Below are 18,258 nucleotides of genomic sequence, written 5' to 3' on the forward strand. Positions count from 1 at the left end.
CATATATGCATGTGTGTATGTATATATATATGTGTGTGTGTGTGTGTGTGTGTGTGTGTGTGTGTGTGTATCAGTCTCATGCACAGAGGGCTCAACTAAGATTTAAGAAATGGAGTTCTTGCTGGAGGACTTTGCCCAAAGTTGGATTGCCACTTTATTTATTAACACAGTATTTATAGCACTTAGCACAGTGCCTGGCGCATAGTAGGTATTTAATAAATGTTTATCAAATTGAACTGAATTGTTTTAATTTGCTCACTGTCAAACGAGGCATTGTATAGTGGGAAGGTTATGGTGGATAATGGGCTGGTCTTGGAGACAGGAGAACCTAGATTCAGGTCTTGCCTCTGACCATAGTGGTATGACCAGATGCCATTTAGCCTCTCAGTCCTCCAAGCTACTTTTCTAATTTTCTGACCTTAATGATGAGTTGCTGATTTTCATTAATGAAAGAAGTTTTCCAAATTCCTCATGGAAGAAATCATAGATCTACAAACTGCACTGTCTCTATGGAATATCCTGTCTGTCACCTTGGAGGGTAAATAGATATATTGTTTCTAAAATTTTGGGGGTCTCTCTGGATATCTATTTCTTTATTTCTGCCTGTAGTGCAACTCAGTATTTTCCTAACTTTGGAGATTCAAGATTTTAAGAATATGGGTGCTTGGTTTAGCATGCTATGGGGCTTGGTAGAAAAAACAAAACAAAACAAAATATTGGACATAAAGTCAGACGATGTGAGTTCCAATTCTAACTCTGTCACATGCTACCAGCATAGTAATTAATGAGTTATTTAACACTGGGGTTTCAATTTCCACATCTGTAAAATTGGGGAGGGGTGATACTATTTGCCCTCCAATGCTCTAACCAAGGCTAAAATCCAGTAGGCTAGAGTCAGGGGTGTGCTGAAGCTGTTCAGACCAGATCACAAAAGCCACTTGTTAAACATTTGCCAGCATATCTCTGGGTATAGTACAAAGAAGGTGGGGTTTGGTTCATAGGACCATAGATTTAAAACTAGATGGGGCCTTAGAAATAAGCGTAATCCCCCTAATGAGGGGGGAACCAGAATTTGGGACCAAAAGTTCTGAGTTTGAATCCTGGCTATACCTCTCATTAACTGTGTGACCTTGGACAAGAAGACACCTAAACCTTCTGGGCCTTAGCTGGTGCATAAAAATGAGAATGCTGAACCAGATGACTTGTAGTTAACTTGAAATCCATGCTAGGTGAGAGAGGACACCCTGACCTGAGACTGGCATTGGAATAACTTTGCAAATAGTCATTCACATGTTCAGCTAGGGTGAGTCATGGTTGGTGCTGAAAAGTAATAAAGAAGGTTGGTTTCATGTATTTTATCACATGCATGCCTCCTGGGGGAAGACAAACTGGTCAAAAGTTTAGCAAGGGATGATAAATTCGGAGTTTTCCTCAAGATTGCATAAGCAACGTGGGTGTGCTGTCATATATTTCACTGCATGTTATGACAAAGGCAAACAATCCAATATGCCGATTATAATCTCTACAGCCCTACTGGGCTGACTCCTGGGTAATTCAGAGTCCGCCCCTTTCTCTCTATCTCTCTCACTCTAGACACTACTGTGTCTGTTAGGATTGTGTACACCTGTGGCTCCCACTGGGTTTTCCCCAGGGGTCATGGGACGGTCATAATTGCTTTTGCATTTATAGAAAAATGATGTGTCTTTTAATATATACTCAGGTAATCTGTATAATTATCTTCTAGAAGATTTTCAGCATAATAAACTGTATTGTTATTACTACCAAGGTTGTCACATATTCATGGATTCTCCTCTTTTTAATTATATTTTTTTTCACCTCATCCACAACCACTGACCTAGATCCCAGCAGAGATGAGGAGATTCTGAGGCTTTGAGGGAAAGGATGGGTGAAAGTTACCTTTGTTACAAGTGATCCATGTAGGACACATTTTGCATAACAATGACCTCTGGTTTTTGAATTGAATCAGTTGAATAGCTCATACTGCATCACCTCTATGACTCTGCAAAGTATGAGAAATCCAGATGAAAGTATTAAAAATATAGGGTGACTGATTTGGAGATGTTCTCTACAACGCAGAATTCTTCATTCCTATTCTTAACTTTTAATCTAGTCATCTGGGCATTTCCAAGGACTGGAATTTCTGAGCTATTTCCAAGGAAAGAGACTAGAAAAGTGGTTCCTTCATGAGAATTCTATACAACGGCTGCTATTTTTTCTTGGGAGGGGCCACCATTCTACCCTTACTTGCACCCCCACAGTAGTGGCAATGCTATAGGGCTGGGTTTCCTCATCTCAAGAGGAAGGAAGGGAAACCCAGCTGTCCTCTAATTGTAATCTGGGGTAATAGTCATCAGTTCTTTTGTCATATTATGGAGGGAAAAAGTGCTAAGTGATATTTGTGGCAAACTAGAGTTGAGCACAGGACTGGGTGAGGACATTTGTTAATGATCACATATTGAGTGCCAATTGGGCACCCAAGCCTCACTGCCTCTTCTGCCCCTACCCCCACCATCATGTTGTAAGATACACAATAGGCAGCAACAGGCTTCTTTGGAGTATTTGAAATCTTTTGAAACCAGCAGAAGGGATTAGATCATTTCATCGCTCTCATCTCTCACCGTTCGTTAAGACTTAGTTTAGAAAGAGACATGATTCTACAATCTCTCGTAGTCACTTGTTACTAGTCATTTCTCCTAAAAAATTCCCTCCTCTGGCTTACTAGAGCTTCTGACAAAGTTCAAATCCTTCTTTCACCTTGGTCCTCCCTGGAGGTGACTGACTGATGATATATGGCACTGATAACATACTTTCACTGACAGATAGTAACAGCGTAGGCAGTGCTCAACTTAAAAATAAACTACATTCAATTCCATCCAATTCTACAAGCATTTTACGAAGCCCTTCCTATGTTCTAGGCACTGTGCTAGGCACCGAGGATGCCAAAAGCAAAACCAAACCATCTCTTTCCTCAAGGAAGGAGTTTTGTTCCAAAACTTCCCTTGTGAGTTGCTTGTTTAGAACTCTAAATTTATTTTTTTCCCATAGAAACAAAATTGCACATAGTGGTTAGATTCCCACGTCAGCCCACAAAAGCGCAATGTGAGGCATATATTATAGCAGTACTTCAACTACACCTGACCACCATGTCTATCTAGTCCTATGACAGAAAGTTGCATTCTAGGTACCATCTTAGCAAGCCTTGAAGGAAACATGACATGGCAGGGAACAATGATGCGGGAGTCAGTGGATCTGAGTTCTGGTCCTACCCTTGATTGTTGTTCATCCTTTGTCCTTGAAGATGACCAATGACATCACAAGCGTCGCGTCTTGTCTTGCACATGAATTGGATTTAACTGAGACAGAGCTGGCCAAAGTCATCAGCCTCACTCCCTCCTCCAGAGACACTGGAGTCCAGTAGCAAGACAAAAGTCAAGACACCCGGTGATGGCACCCCCGCCCTTGATATTTTCTATGTATGTAACTTTGGACTTTTAACCCTTCTGGAGGGTTACTCTTTATAGGTAAATTTCCTTACCTATAAAATAAAGAGGCTTGATGGGATGACCCTTAAGGTTCCTACCATTTTTAGATAAGGCTGTGCCTCATTTGTGGATGAAATAAGTCTAGAATCCAGCACGGTACCATGGAAAGAGCCCTGGATTCAATTCCTTCTTTACCATTTACTAACTTTGCGACCTAGGGCCAATTACAACCTCCCTGAATCTTTGTATCCTCACCTGTAAACGGAGGGAGTTAAACGATATGGCTTCTGAGGTACTTTCCAGTTCTAGATCTATGATCCTATAGTTCTGAGGAGGATGACTGCCTTTACAGAGGCTTCCGAGGAAAACTGATACATTTGGCAAACCTCACTGACAGAACTCTAGCATTTTGTGAGACTATTACAAAAAGTGTATAATAAAGGTAAGCAATGACATCTCCACCCACCTCTGAAAATCTGGTTTTCTTTAAGACTCTATTCAAGCATCACCTTCTGAAAAGACCTTTGCTGGTCTCCCAGCTTCTAGTGTGTCTTTCTCTGTCTCAGGTTAATTTAGGATACCATTGAGGCAACATGGTGGGTGGACAGGAAGAACGCTGGCTCTGGAGTCCTAGAACTTGAGTTCAAATCCATTCCTTGATGCCTTCTATCTGTGTGACTCAGGATAAGTCACTTAACCTACATGAGCCTCAGTTTCATTGCCTGTAAAACCATAGAAGGTGCTTTGAATTGTATTATCTCATCATTAGTGATCTCTGCTTTATGTATATTTTTATATAGCTCTATATATGTATGCTGCCTTCCTCCTAGCTCCTTCCTGAAGGATGGAGGCTGTGCTTTTTTAAAATGTTGGTTTTTTTTTTCCTTGTTTCTCCAATGCCCAGTGCCATTCATAAATAAATGCTTGCTGGAATTTAATCAGGCTGTGGATTTCAGGGTCCTTCTGGTTTGCTATATTTATCTTAAATTCTTTAGATTCCACTTCACTTAGGGCCTGCTTTAGAATAATAGCCATTTAAAGGTAGAGCTGAAAGGGACCTTGGACCTAGAATGGAATTCTGTTTGAGCTGATTCTTCAGTCTCAGCCTCCTAAAACTTGTCTCCTTGTGTATTGTTAAGCTAAGCCCTTGATGTTTGAGATTCTCATAGGTCTCTGTTTTTTTCTTATTGAAGCTACCCTTGAGATGATTAAGGAAGGTCTCTCAGAGAGATCAGAACAGAGGTTTCCATTCCATGTACCCTTTATGAATGCCTTTTCTTATTCCTGTGCCTGTCATATCTTCATCTGTACCTCTATCTGCCCTTCTATCTCTATCATATCTCTATCATATCTATCTTTTTTTTCCAAGTCTCAGTTCTAGAACCACCTCTTCCATGATGCAGTCCTGATTTTCGTAGATGAAAATTACCTTACTTTGTCTTAAAATTTCTTTTTGCCTTTTATTTTTCAAATCTTTTAGAATTTTATTGATATCATTAGGGTTTTTTAAATAGTATTTTATTTTTTCTAAGTACAGGTAAAGACAAAATTTAAACATTCATTTGAAAATTTTGAGTTCCAAATTTTCTTCCTCCCTCCCTCTCCTACTCCATCCCTAAGATAGTAAGCAATTCGATACAGGTTTTATATATATATATATATATATATATATATATATATATATATATATATATGTATGTATGTATATGTGTGTGTGTACATATATACACATATATATATATACAATCATATAAAACAAATTTCCACGTTAGTCATGTTGTGAAAGAAGAAACAGACCAGAAGAAAAAAAAACATGAAAAAAATAAAGTGAAAATAATATGCTTCAACCTGCATTGGGACTCCATCAGTGATATCTCTAGGTTTTACATCATCTAGGTTTTATTCCTACAGCCCTCCCAGAATCTTATAACAAAGAATTAAAAAAGAAAAGGAAAAAAAAAAGGAGAAAGATTCCTTCAATATAGCATTTGTCATGCTCACTTATTTGTCCTAATTATGCCCTGTATCATGTTCATTTATGTACTATAGGAGGATCATAGGTCTAGAGCTGGAAGGTTATCTAGTCCAATCTCCTCATTTCAAAATGAGGAAACAGAGGCCTAGAGAAGTGAAGGTACTTGCCCAAGTTGACAAAGGTAGAAAGTATCCAAACTGAGATTTGAGCTTAGATACTAGAGCAGCTGGGTGGCACAGTGGATAGAGGGCCAGGCCTAGAGTCAGGAAGACCTGAGCTCAAATCATACCTCAATCACTTACTAGCTGTGTGACCCTGGGTAAGTCACTTAACCTTGTTTGCCTCAGTTTCCTTTTCCGAAAAATGAGCTGGAAAAGGAAATGGCAAACCACTCTCGTGTCTTTGCCAAGAAAACCCCAAATGGGCTTACAAAGAGTAGTACATAACTCAACAACAACAACAAACATCATCTGTGGCTTCAATTTCTGTACTCTATCTATAAAATAGAGCTTTCTTCACAATAAGCCCTTGAGGTATACTCTATTATTATGATGCCTATTTTACAGATATGGAGGTTAAGTGAATGTGCTCAAGACCGCAGAACCAACGAGTAGCAGATCACAAACTGAATCAGGGTCTTCTGATTCTAGGGCTTGATCTATAATTAGCGCCTTCTGTATCTTTGTTAATTTTTGCTTAAGAAAAAACTAGTACTTTGAAAAAGTTGTATTTTGAAGGTTATAATAATGATAAAATTATTCACAGATATCATGATTCGGACCCACTTCTTAGACTTGTGATAATTCTTGAAAGACTTTAGCAATTTAAAAAAATATATTTTTCCCCAGTCACATGTAAAGACAAATTTTAATATTCATTTAAAAAAGTTTTTTGAGTTGCAAATTTTCTTTCTCCTTCCCTCGGCTGCCCCCTCCCCACCTGAAATGGATTTTAATAATTTTTCATGAAAGTTTCCAACATGGTAGAAAGAATGTTGGATTTGGAGTCAGTTGCTGCCTCAGATTCTTATTCAGTCATGTGATTGATTCTGAGTTTTACCTCTCACTTGCAAAATGGAAATAGTAATGCCTGGGGCGCCTATCTCCCAGGGTTCTTATGAGGAGAAGACTTGGTGCATCTGAAGTTTGAATCTACATTTGAATTATCGCTGGGGAATGGTGCTGGTCTGAGTGGTGATAATGCTATATAATCAGTAATAACATTTATTGGTGTTGCAGCTGCTAAGTCCTAGTCCAAACTCCTTCTATACCAACTTCAGTCTGCTCTCTTCTTTAATGGGGGTCACAGCTTTGTTAAACCTAATTAGTGCCATGATAAGGAAGGGGGCCAATGGGACGATGCCCTGTTCCAAAGAAGTGAATCCTTTCACCTGTTGGAAGACTTCAGTTAAATTTAATTTGATAAGAACCTACTAAAAGCCTGCTCTATGTCAGCTATTGTGCTAGGCACTGGAGTACAGAAACAAAAATGAAAAAAATCCCTGCCCTTCAAGGAGCTTACATCGCAGAGGGACACAGAGGAGGTGTTTATGATACTTAACATGAAAACAGATAAATCGGTACAAAATATGTACAAACACAGCATGATAGAGGCGGAAACACTAACATTTAGGAGGATCAGGAAAGGCTTATTTTAAGAGGCAGCATTTTGTTTGAGCCTTAAATGGATCAAAGGATTTAACGATGAGGAAGGACAGAATAAGGCCTGGAAACCCGAGGTAGAATATGATGAGTAGGAACAGTAAGTGGGCCAGTTTGGCTAGAACTTAGAGTACCTGGGACAGAAAGTAAGTTAACATGTAATAATTAATTTCTTCTGTGTAAGTCTTTAGAGAAAACACATTTTATCTAAGTTTATTTGAGTTCGTGTCTTCCATTCAAAGATAGGGGTTGAAGGTGGGGGCCTGCTTTGACAAGATTACATTTTGATAAAACAAGGACAATTTTGCACTCCTCCTGTGATTTTACATTGAACCAAACTACAAAAGACTTGCATCTTCCTATAGTTCTTAAAGGTTTTGCAAATGTTTGCTTTACATATCTTACCTCAAAGACATGAGTCACTGTTTTAAAGGTAAGAAACCTGAACTTCTGAATGGTTAAGTGAACAGCCACATAGCTGCTAAATCAGATGCAGGGTTTGAATCCAGGTCACCTTGATGTCTAGTTTCCTATTTCTCTAAAACCACTTTATCTATGGTCTCCTATCCAGGCCCAACACCCTAATCACTATTCCATGTTGCCTCCTAGTTAGCCAACTGTGTTCTGTTTTCTTTGGACCCTCAAATTAATGGCCTCTGCATCGCAGAAATTTGCCTAGTTGCCTCTGTATAATGTTCTTCCATGGATGCCTTGGACATTGAAAGTCAGGATGATAGTCACAGGTATTAACGTATATCACAGGGTCATATATTAGACAACAGGAAAGAACTTTGGAAATTATTTTGACCAATGCCCTCATTTTACAGATGAGGAAACTGGAGTTTAGAAAGTTTAAATGAATTTCCCAAATTCATGTAGATTATAAATGGCAAAGGCAAGATTTAAACCCCAAACCTTGAACTCCAGTTCAATATTCTTTCCAGTATACCATCGTTTTCCTCTGGACTTATCAGGGCCTGAGGAACCTCATCATCCTGCAAGATTTCATCACCCTTGGTACTCGCACCTTACCAATATGCTCTGCCCCTCTGATTGGAGGGTGGAGCATAAATTCCTCCCAAAACTTCCATTCCAGGCTAGCCATCTCTTCATTTTCTACCCAGCAGCACTCCTTTTAGACTTTCTCTATCACAACCCCCCTTTCTTCCCTTCCCCACACTCCCCTCCCCCAACACTTTTCAGTTTCTTTTTGTGTGTTGTCTTGCCCTATTAGATTGGAAGCTCCTTAAGTTCAGGGACTGTTTTTTTTTTTTTTTGTATTTGTATCCCCAAGCTTCACACAGGGTCTGGCACATGGTAAGCACTTAATGTTTATTGACTGACTGATTATGTCGATATGCCACCTTCTATAGGCATCCTTTCCTAATCCATTTAATGCTAGTGCCATTCTTCTGTTGATGATTTCCAATTTATCCTTTATAAAGCTCATTTGCGTTTAGTTGTTTGCACATTGTTAGATGGTAAACTCCTCACGCACAAGGACCTTTTCTTAGGGCCCCAGCACTTAGCACAGTCCCTGGCACATAATATGCATTTAATTAATGTTTATTGATTAATTGACTATATCGAAAACTACCTCTGGGCACTATCAATTGGTGAATTTTTAAAAAGTTCAAAAAGTAGTGTTTGGAATTGTATAACAATGGAGTTTTAGGTAGTGTGGCCACTGCTTTTTTTCCTTTGAGTCTCAGCCAAAAATAAGAACCAAAAACATTTAAAAAATCCATGAGATGATGTAAGCTTCAATACTTTGCCAGTTCAGTGGATATGTGATCTCACTGCGGTAGGTACTCCCCTGCTACAGATTGTATCCTATTGTACCTATATTGGTTTCCCTGTACCTCCATCACAGGGAGTATATCTAATCTTCCTAGACTCTTCCTCCAGAAGGGCTCAGGGAAATTAAGACAGGCAGCATGTCTAAGAAAGAGGGGCGACTTCAGAGAGAGTTTTATGCTTCCGTGGAGTTTAGGGCACCCACTTATTAAGGCTTTGGTTTGTGATAAGAAGGAAAAAGATGGGAGAATGGACTTTGTGTCCTAAGTGACAAAAAAGAAAGATACAAGATTAAGAGAAGAGTTAACAAGGAAACACTGGATCATGCATAGATGAGAGCTCCAGGAATAGAAGTGAAAAAAGTTGAAATAACCTTTGTTTAATATGATAATGAGAATAATGTGTTATTTTTGTTTTTGTTTTTTTTTAATCTAGGTGAGACTGTTTTAACTTTCAGTCTGCTTGCTGAATTTTTATGGGTAGAACTGTGTGTTCTTATGCATACAAGAGAGACAGACAGAGATGGAGAGACAGAGAGAGATAGAGTCAGAGAAGGAAAGAGATAGACAGAGGCAGAAACAGAAACATAAAGACAGAGACAGAGAGACACACACACAAAGCAGAGACAGGCAGAGAGAAACAAAGAAGGAAAGTGGGCTACTGGAATGGAAAGTTCACTGAGCTTGAAATCAGAAGAAATCAAGAATTTGATTTCTCCAAACTAGCTACGTGAACTCAAGCACACCCTTTGTAAGTCTTGGGTCAGAAAATTGGAATTGTTCTCTAAGGTTCCATTTTGGGTCTATGAACACCAGATTGGGAGTAAGGCTCACTTGTATCTTTCAGGGGAAAAGATTCAGACTATTTTGATCATGTTTGATTTTCTGTTTTTTTTTTTCAACTCAGCAATATTGAAGTGACCCTAAATATGCAAAAAGAGAAAAATAAATATTAGCTTGCAAAAAGTTAATTTCTCCTGAACAATGAGATGGACTCAGTGACATCCAGAATCCAGATGTAGCCAGACACCCTCTTGGAATGACAAATTTAGGCACTAGAGTTTCTGAGTTGTAGCTGGAGAGCCTACAGTTAAAATCAAGGCTCAAAGAGCCAGGGAAGGAAACCACTGAGCAACAGAAAGCAAAGAATTACATAGAAGAAATGTTCTTTGGACAAAACAAAGAGAAAAAAAATGTTGGGAAAAACTATGTGCAAATTACAAGGGGTTAAAAATGCACTAGGTTCCATTTTGGTCTAATGTGCTTTGTTATAGAAAGGGGCGGGGGGGCGGGGGGTCTTCCTTGAACTGCCCTTTGCCTATACACTTTGACATTGTCCAGTCTGTTTTGAGTACTGAATAAGACCTCAATAGCTTTAATATTGTCTTCTTGACTTCGTTCATCATGGTTCTCATGGAAAAACCCTTTCATCACTATAAATCACCTTGCCCATTATGGCTCCTTGGCCCCGTGTTACATAAACACTGCTAGATCTTGGACAAGAGAGTTAAATGGATTCTTTTGGACACCCGTTGGAAGAGAGAGTCTATAATCTGCTAACATTTCTAGGCCACCTTTTCTTGCTCTAAATGTTTCTTTATTTCACTCTAATTATTTTTGACCATTTTATTTTAAAAAAGAAGAAAGAAATAAGGGTCCCAGAAGCCTATATTGAGAATAGGCTTTTGTATTTCAAAACATAACCAAGCAATCCCATTTTCCAAAAAGAAGTAAGTAGGGAAAGGACACGATAAGTAAGATTCTCCTTGAATTTGAGTTTGAAGTCATTGAATTTATTTCTTTTGAACCTCAAAGGAGAATTAATTATGTTATGGTTAAGGAAAAGAGTGATATTTTATCATTTTGATCTTATGTAATGATTTCCAACCCTAGTACTCAGAAGCTTTTGATAATGAAAAAACATTTAGCAGTTTGTACTATCAAGTTGTAACTAAAGAGATATGGAAATTAACAGAAAGCAAATAGCAAGTAGTTTACTCACAGGGGTATTTTGAGGCTCAAATAAGATAATAGATATAAAGTGCCATATAAATGCCAATTATTATTGTTATTATTGGTAGTAGCGGTGGTGGTGGTAATAGTAATAGTAGTGATGGTGGTAATGGTAGTAGTGATGGTGATAGTAGTAGTAGTAGTAGTAGTAGTAGTGGTAGTGGTAATAATAATGATAGTGGTAGTAGTAGTAGTAATGGTAGTAGTAATAGCAATAGTAGCGATAGTAGTAGTCATCATCATCATACTAATAGTAGTGTTGGTGGTGGTAGTAGTAGTAATAGTAGTAGTAGTATTAACAATTGCAGTAGTAGTAGTGATAGTAGTACTAGTCATTATCATCTTAGTAGTAGTAACAATAGTAGTAGTAGTAGCAGTAGCAGCAGCAATACTAGTAGTACTAGCAGTAGTAGTGGTGGTGATGGTGGTGGTAGTGATAGTAGTACTCAACTGTAGTTGCCAGGCCTCTGGACTCAGGATGACTTCATTCCTTGAGTCTTCTACTGCTCTTTTGTTTAGCTCGAACAATATTTATAGAGTGATACAGGGCATGCTAGTAAATGTTTAACAATCTGGCTCTCCAAAGGAAAAATGTGTGCATATGCACTTTTTAGTTTAATTTGCACCATTAACGTTTTCTTAAGTCTCAGAAACTGCTGACTTCTGAGGTGCAAAGGCTAACACTGAAAATTCAACCGTTGGCTGATGGTGTTGGCGATGGCTCTTGTGACATCCCTGAGTTTATTGCAATATTTGTATATTTACACAGGGATGAATGTGTGAACATCAATATGCTTTATACAAGTAAACAGAAGAAAAGGGGAATCAAGGCTGCCATATGGTAGGAGCCAACATGGAGGCCATCATGGAGAGAGGCCTGGTTTTGTAGTAGGAAGACTTGGGTTCAAAATCCAGGTCTGCTAGTGACATTGGGAAGATCTCAAACTCTCCGGGACTGTTTCTTTATCCATAAAATGAATGGGGCCAGGCTAGTTGGTCTCTGAAGTATCTTCTAACTCTAAAGCACTACAATATAAGGAGAGGCAGGTAAGCTCTGACATTATTACATATCATTGGGTTTGCCCCAGTTTAGAGACCATTAGAATCTCTGCTACGTGGTTGACTGAAGACATTTCCGCTTGTCTTGCTATTGAGAACATGGGATATTTAGACATCGCTGAATTTAACCACCTTATTTATAGACGAGGACACTTAGTAATTTGCCTAGAGGTATAGCTTGTAAGGGTCTGAAGCAGGATTGAAATCCAAGCCTTTCTGAATCTAGGTCCAACCCTATATCATCATCATAATTTTAAAGAAACCTTTAAAAGAATTTTAAAGAAAATTTTAAAAGAATTTTTAAAGAAAATTTAATTGAATGTTTATCTATATATGAGACAGCTAGATAGCACTATGGATAGAGTGCCAGGGCTAGTCTGGAAGACCAGAGCTCAGCTCTGATCTCAGACACTTTTAACTGGGCAAATCACTTAAGTTCTGTCTGCCTCAGTTTCCTCATCTGTAAAATAGAGATAATAATGACACTTGTCTCTCAGGGTTGTTGTTAGGAATAAATGAAATTGTATTTATAGAGTGCTTTGTAAAGCTAATAGTAACATATAAATGGTAGCCAGATAATCATCATCACAATCATTTTAAAGATGGCTTCTAAGAATAATATCATATTGGATTTAAAGGTAAAACAGATAACTGAGCGAGTTCTGAATGATTGTATCATAAGGTACAATGTATATATGTGGGGGGAGCAGGGAAGAGGGCAGTAGAAGGTGTGGATGGAGCGAGGATGCTCATATTTAGAAGTGGAAGGCCAAAAAGACAGGTTTAGATTTTTTCCAATTAGTCAGAGAAGACTTCCAGAAAGAGGTTGTATAACAATTAATTCCTGGTTGAATGAAGGAAGTGCAAGAGGTTGGAAGTGAGGGGGCTGGGGAAAGGGTGTGGCCTAGAAAAGTCCTTGAAGGCATCTGTGAGTTGATTTGAGGTTGGGGGATTGGTTTGCCTGAAACAATCAGAAAGAATGTGCTGGGGTGTAGTAGGAGGAGATTAGGGAAGTGAGAGATGACAGAAGTAATAGCTAACCACTATGCCTACATGATGACAATATTAATAATAACATCTTTTAACTCTAATATGAAAAAATTAAGCATACTTAACAGAGGAGTTTCATCAATGTGCTTTCATACCTCTCCCTCCCCGCTTTTTCTCTGGTCTGCCTTCTCCTGCAGCCTCAAATTCATTATGTCCTGCCAAAATCAATTTTCCTATATGTAAAATCTTCCACTTTATAGAGACATGGCTTCTTCAAGATTAAGTGGAACAGTGAGTGGGAGACACCAATGCAGGCTAGTTCCAAAGGACTCCTGATCAATTGGATAAATTCCAAGATCCTCCCAAGGTTTTAATTTCCTCAGAGCCCAAAGCAATGCCTCTTTAGTCCTCTCCCCTGAAGAGATTGTAAGGAAGAGGAATCTCACAATCAACCCAGGCTCTTCATTTAGTTCTGACTGGTTGATGCTTTCATTTAGATACTCTATCACCCTCACCCCCAAATAGAGTCTAAACTGTTTCTTACTTATCCTTCTAAGGTGGCACTTAGAGAAGTCTCAGGGTACTAACTGGGATTTTACTAGTATATTCTTCTTTTCAGGACACTGGGACATCCCAGAACCCCTTGAGAAAAAACAGAATATTTTACAACTATATAACAATCAGTATAGGATCAGTCTGGGATCCCAAACTATGTACTGTTGCAAAAACCTATCCCTTGAATAGCACTTTGTAGGAGCCAGTAATGCTACATGGTTGTTAATCATGAAACTCTCGAGTCCCATAAAATTAAAATTATAAATAACCCAAAGGGCAATGGAATGATGCATAATGGGAGTAAGTAAACTGCAATGTTGCCAATGACAATTTGAGTTTAAGAAGTAGGGCAAAAGCCATTATTGAGAATGTGTATAACTGGAAAAGGAGGTGGGAATGAGAGATAACAAATGGACAGTTTAAGCAGCACACTGGTACCTCCCAGATATTAAAAGAACAAGAAGAAGGCATTCAGTGTTTTGGGTAGGCTCTCTATAGGAGGATTTGTGAGACAACACAGAGAGTAATAAAGTAGGAAGAGAATAATCTTTAATTAATTGTGTATGTATATATACATACATACATATACACACACACACATATGTATATATATATATACATATATATATATATATGTATATGAGCCTTAGGCATTTTTTGAGATTGTTTGTAGACCTGGTTGTTGATTTTATTGGCATAGGTAGGGAGTGACCCATGAGGGAACTCCTCCCAATGCAGACAGGTATTATGGTCTTAGAGTTGTCTGGGTCTCTGAGGTCAAGTGATTTTCCCAGGGACACTCAGTTAGTATGTATATATCAGTGACAGAACTTGAATCTTGTTCTTCCTGATGCTGAGGCTAGCTCTCTCTCTCCACATTTGTCCTGCTAAAGTATTTAAAAAATGCGTCTGGCCTTCCTCCCCCATGATAATTCAGAGCCATTACCCAACTGTCAAATACACGCCTCCTAAAGCATCTCGGCGTCTTTATTTTTCAAACTCCTTGCCAAAGCCTATGGATGGCTCAGGTTGATGGCTCTAGTGATACTTTTGAATTTCCCATGAACTTCAATTAATCATGCCCTTACCATCCATCATGGGTACGGGTATGTGAGAATTGTGCTTGGTGGGGATAGGTTCCCAGTGGAGAAAGGCAGGGAGAGGAATGGAGTAAAAATGAATGACCTTTACAGTTTAATGACATGGAGTCACCCTGTGGTCAGTGTAAAATTATTTCAAGTGTGAGAAAAGCTGTAATGGGAAGGATTGGAACCATCCAATGAGCTTAAAGCAGGGTGAGGGGAGGGCACATTTTTCGTGTATTTGATGCTTTTGGCATCCAGGCATGGAAGTTGGAGCTGTTTATTTCCCTCCAAGTTTCAGTCCATTTTCATTAGAATGAGACTCTGCTCTTGAAAATAGATCTGCATCCCACTGCTTTTTCCCTCAGGATCACCTGGCCCTTGAAGAGCTCATTGAAAGCCTGTTTGCTGTATCTAACAGGACATATTAGTACTAGAAGATGACACAGCTTGAGATACAAATCTGGGGAGAGACTGGCCTTGTCTTGGGAAGGAAGGGCACTGTTTGTGTCTGCATCCAGGATGGAGGCTTGTCGGAAGCTTTGTTCCTTCCCAAAGGAACTGGGTATGGGATTACAATGATCTCTAAGGTCCCTTTCAGTCCAAGTGTTTTGATTTTTATGCATGAAGAAATGATGTAGTAGGCAGAGATCTGGCCTAGGGATCAGGTCCTATTTCTGCCATATATTAACTGTGTGATCTTGAGTAAATCAGTTCACCTGTCTCTGACCCAACTAATTGTCTTAAGCTATCAGTTGCAAAACACTTGCCTGAGTACATTGGCAGAAACTTCCAGTTTCCTCATTGGAAGTTTCCTCCATCAATGAAATCATAGGTTCAGAACAACAATTAATAAGAGCATAAAGACATTATATAACCACAAAAAGATTCTATAACAAATTCATCTCCAGGAAAAAGATGCCAATAGAACACCTCCAAAGAACCTATGAATTAAAGAAGCTTTGCAGCCAACAGGATCCCTCATGTAGCCAGCTAGTGTCTTTGATGCCTTGGCACCACATGCTTTGCAACCAAATGCATGAGTCTAGCAGAATATCCTTTGAGAAGAAAAGGAAAGCCTTGTCCTGATGAGTCATTTTTGGCTCAGGATGCCATTTCTCACTGGGGGTGGGGGGAGATTGAGGGGATGGGGGTGGAGAAGTCTTGGCATGAAATCTTTAAAGGGAGAGATTTGGCCTGGTTACACATATTTCTTTCATTATAAAAGTCTTATCAAAATAGACATCTTTCACCCGACACAGCATTTTTAGAGTCAGGTTTTTTGGTTGTTTCTAAAAATTATATTGTAATCAAAATCTTCTTTCCCAACCTTTGACTAATCATGAAGATGGTAACCCATTTTACAAATCCATAATTTTCCTTTCCTTGCCTTCCTCCCTCGTCTTCTCTGCTTCTCATGCTAGGGACCTAGGAAAACACCTCCAGGTAGGCAACCAGTTACTATTTTTGGGAAGGTCTTAGAGGATCTCTACTGTGCAGGGGGTTCCAAGTTAAGTCTTCCTGCTTAATCTCTTATATTATAATAACCTTATTATGCATTCAAAGCTTAGCTTGAGGGAGAACATTTTTGCTCTGTATATCGTGTGTGTGTGTGTGTGTGTGTGTGTGTGTGTGTGTGTGTGTATGAGATTGTGGTCTAAGAGTGTGTTCTGTCACTCAAACCAAATAAAAAACAGTATTCTTGAAATCCCTAGGGTAATAGTTTTAGTTCTCTTGCTTTCAGTTGGATTAGCCCATCAGTCCCAGTAACTTTAATAGGTACTGGAGATGGACAATAATTAGAAAGTGGACATTTGGGACATTATGTAGAACATTGATCTATTCTAATTTGCTCCTTCCACAAACCTCCATATTTTTAAACAGCAAAATATTCTTCTACTGATGCTATAGGGCTATAAATCTTAGGACAACACAATCTTCAAAGGATCGAAATTACAAGTGACCCAAAGGACAATGGAGTGATGAATGGGGGACATTAAATAAGTGGCATATTAACCAACCATGGCTTGAGTGCAGAAAGTGGCACAGTCTAATTCAAGAAATGTACAATCAGGAGGACAGGTAACAAGAATGAGGAAAAAAATATGAACATCTTATATGGGGCTGCTCTGGTTCTACTAGAACAGTAACTGACCTAGAAGAGGCTGCCAGTGTGGTAAATAGAGCCTCTCTAGAGGATTTGTATGGTCAAGATCCACATAAGGTAAAACAGTAGAGTTTGCCCCAGTTGAAGTAGTACTCACATCAATGAAATCCCAGATCCACTGAGGAAGTGAATTGGAGAATGGGACTGGCAAGTTGGGGGCAGTTTCCAGGAAGGGAAATGATTTCCTAGAACCTTAAATTTGTTAATAGGTAAATGATCCGAACAGTGAAGCTTAGGAGGGAGGGCAGAAAGGAAGGAGAAGGATATTATTTGAGCAGACAAGGAAATGCTATTTTTCTTTTTTTGAATTTTAATATTTTATGTTTTCCCAATTATGTGTAAAAAACCATTTTTAACCTTCAGTTTTTTTAAAACAATATTGAGTTCCAAATTCTCTCCCACTCTCCATTCCTTTCCTTATCATTGGGAAGGCAAGAAATTAGATAAAAGTTAGACATTTGCAGTCATGCAAAACGTATTTCTATATTAGTCAAATTGTAAAAGAAAACACAGACTAAAAAACCAAAAGAAAAATAAAGAAAGTTTAAAAAACCCCAGCATGCTTCAATCTACATTTAGATTCCAATAGTTCTTTCTCTGGAGGTGGGTAACACTTTTCATTATAGGTCCTTCAGAATTGTAGATATTTGTATTCCTGGGAATAACTAGGTCATTTACAATTGATCATTGTATAATATTGCTGTTACTGTGTACAATGTTCTCTTGGTTCTGCTCATTTTACTTTGCCTCAGTTCATGTAAGTCTTTTTAGGTTTTTCTGAGAGCATCCTCCTCATCATTTCTTATAGTATTCCATCATGATCATACTCCACAACTTGTTCAGCCATTTCCCAATTGATGGGCATCCTCTCAATTTCCAGAGAGTTGCTATAAATATTTTTGTACATAGAGGTACTTAAGGAAATTCTAGTTTAAAATAAATTTTAGATCCTCCATGATCATAGGTGACAAGAGACAGAGACTTAACAGATCTGCTACAAGAAGCATTTCCCCATTTTCCTTATTCTTTGTGCCTTCCCTCTGAGACTATCCACAATTTATCATATATGTTTGTATATATATGTCTTGTTTGTACATAGATGTTTTGATGTTGTCTCCTCCCCATTTGAACATAAGTTCCTTGAGAGCAGGTACTATTTTTTCCCCTTTTTTGTATCCCCCTCACTGCTTAGTATAAGGTTTGTCACATAGCAGGCACTTAATAAATGTTTGCTGACTTGACTTGTCTATGAATTTAAATTCACTTACAATCTTCTAAACCTCACTTATATGCCAATTTCTTACTTCTTCCCCATTAATTCTTTTTTAAATTAGGATGTCTAACAAGTGACAAAATGGATGATCTTGAATTTCGACTCATTTCCTTCCATTCTTACCTCAGAGAAATACCAAATAAGAATTTTAAAAAAAGGTGGAAGATTTGGGTAATTCAGTTTC

This window comes from Trichosurus vulpecula, chromosome 1 (genome assembly GCF_011100635.1).
Source record: "Trichosurus vulpecula isolate mTriVul1 chromosome 1, mTriVul1.pri, whole genome shotgun sequence".
NCBI classification, from domain to species: domain Eukaryota; kingdom Metazoa; phylum Chordata; class Mammalia; order Diprotodontia; family Phalangeridae; genus Trichosurus; species Trichosurus vulpecula.